At 38.3% G+C, this 2,280-nt stretch overlaps 1 pseudogene; it reads left to right on the forward strand.

Annotated features, from left to right (window-relative positions):
- Nucleotides 1–429: 429 nt before the first annotated feature.
- Nucleotides 430–1,903, forward strand: LOC101972400 (oxysterol-binding protein-related protein 9-like; annotated as a pseudogene).
- Nucleotides 1,904–2,280: the final 377 nt, after the last annotated feature.

The raw sequence follows: 2,280 nt of genomic DNA on the forward strand, positions 1-2,280 counted from the left end.
TGTAATGCATTCTGCTGTCATATATGAATAAAAATTAATGAAAAAATAAAGAAATGAAGAAAGAAAAATTGTCATTCCTAGGAATATAAAGAAAAGAGAATGAAAAGCCATAAAGAAAGCTTATGAGAATTACGGACTATCAAGAGACCTAGTTTCAAAAAGAGAAGAGAGAAGAGGGACCCGAAAACACAGTTAAAGAAATAATGACTAAAAACTTTGCAAATATTGGGGGAAAATATCAACATCCAGATAGAGGAAGAGGCAAAGTGTTCTCCAGTCAAAGTTAACCACAGGGACCTGAGGGACTGGCTGAACCTCTGGCTGGGCTACCTGAGATGGATCCAGTCTAAGGAGAAGAAAAGCCGTGCTAAGGAACAGCTTCTGCTCTACTTCCTCCCCAGGAGACACCAAGGGCAGGGGCCTAAGCAAATGGCTTTCTTGCTGGCCGCTTGCCAAGTAAGTAAAACCTGAGTGGGAGAGAGACTGGTTCTCATCCCCAAATTCTTGGGGTCCCTGCCTCCTGTGCCACCAATGTAGTGCTCTGTCTGTCTCCTTCCTGCCACCCTTTGGGGGTTTGAATTCAGGATTTGTTTCTGGTGTCTAAGATTTTGACAAGAAACTGGCAGAGGTAGATGCTTACCTACAAATCTTGATAGAACAACTAAAAGGTTTGTTGACAAGCTTCAAAACTATAGAGATGATGAACAAAGATAGAAAATTGAAACTCTCAAAGAGGAAACAAATAGCATGGCTGAATCAATTAAACACTGAATTGTGTTGTTGCAGATTACTAAAAGTGCTATTAATATTCTAGATGCAATATATCAACCTAGTCCCCTGAAACCTGTGATCGGCACCATGCCTTCCCAGACTGTCTTACCTCCGGAACCAGCTTAGATGCTCAAGTCAGAGCAACATTCTTCTTTCCTACCTATATTCGCTACAGTAGGACCTCAACAGACTCCAAAACTAAATGGTACATGGAGTGGGTATTCACCACCTAGTATCAGTCTAACTTGTTGTCTTGTCTTCAAATACAGTCCCAGAGTTTTCTTACTCTAGCACTGAAGATGAATTCTATGATGCTGATGAATTCCTTCAGAGCAGCTTATCCCCAAATTCTTCTGTATCTGCCTCAGTCTTGACTCATAGCAACTCAGGAAATAGCCTAAAACAACCAGATACCACAGAGTCACCAAATTCTTCTATGTCCAATGGGACAAGTAATGCTGACCTTTTTGATTCACTTGACTATAGATGATGACAGAGAAGCAGAATCAGTGAAGGAGTACATGCACCTCTTGTCACAGGTTAGGCTCAGAATAGATCTGACCAAGGTAGTTCTTCCAACATTTATTCTCAAAAATTCTTTTTTAGAAATACATGCAGAATTTTTTGCACATCTGGGCCTGTTTGTGAGCATTAGTGACTGGAAAGATCCCAGGGATTGAATGGTTCAGGTTGTGAAATGGTACCTCTTAGTCTTTCATGAGGAAAGGAAAGGATTTGTTGCAAAAATGTCATACAACCTCATTTTGGGTGAGATCTTTCAGTGTTACTGGACATTTGCAAATGACACTGAAGAGAAACAGAGCTAGTTTCAGAAGGACCTGTTTCCTGGGTTTCTAAAAACATTGTAACTTTCATGGCTCAATAGGTTTCCCATCTTCCACCCATTTTGGCACTTTATTCTGAACGTTTTAACGAGAAAATTCAATTTAAAGCTCATATTTGTACTAAATCAAATTTTCTTGGGATGTCAATTGAGGTACACAACATAGAGCAAGGCTATGTCTTATGCCTAAACTGTAATGATCATTACATTTTAATAAAAATAAAAAGTATTGATGAAAAGGTGGATAAAGATGGATCCTTACATACTGTTGGTGGGAATGTAAATTAGTATAACCATTATGGGAAAATTATGGAAGTTCCACAAAAATTAAAAGAACCACCAGCAATCCCACAACTGTGTCCATATGCAAAGGTAATGAAATCAGAATGCCAAAGACATCTATGCTTCCATGCTTATTGTGGCATTATTCACCATAACCAAAATATGGACTCAATGTAAGTATATAACAACAGATGAATGGATGAAGAAAATGTGGTAAATACACATTATGGAATGATATCCAGCCATAACAAAGCATGAAATTCTATCATTTGTAGTAGCATTGATGAGTCTGGAAGACAATATTTTAAGTGAAATAAGCCATGCTCATAAAGATAAATATTGTAATCTTACTCATTTATGTGATTATCAGAGTCTGGGGAAGA

This window comes from Ictidomys tridecemlineatus, chromosome 9, assembly GCF_052094955.1.
Source record: "Ictidomys tridecemlineatus isolate mIctTri1 chromosome 9, mIctTri1.hap1, whole genome shotgun sequence".
NCBI classification, from domain to species: Eukaryota; Metazoa; Chordata; class Mammalia; order Rodentia; family Sciuridae; genus Ictidomys; species Ictidomys tridecemlineatus.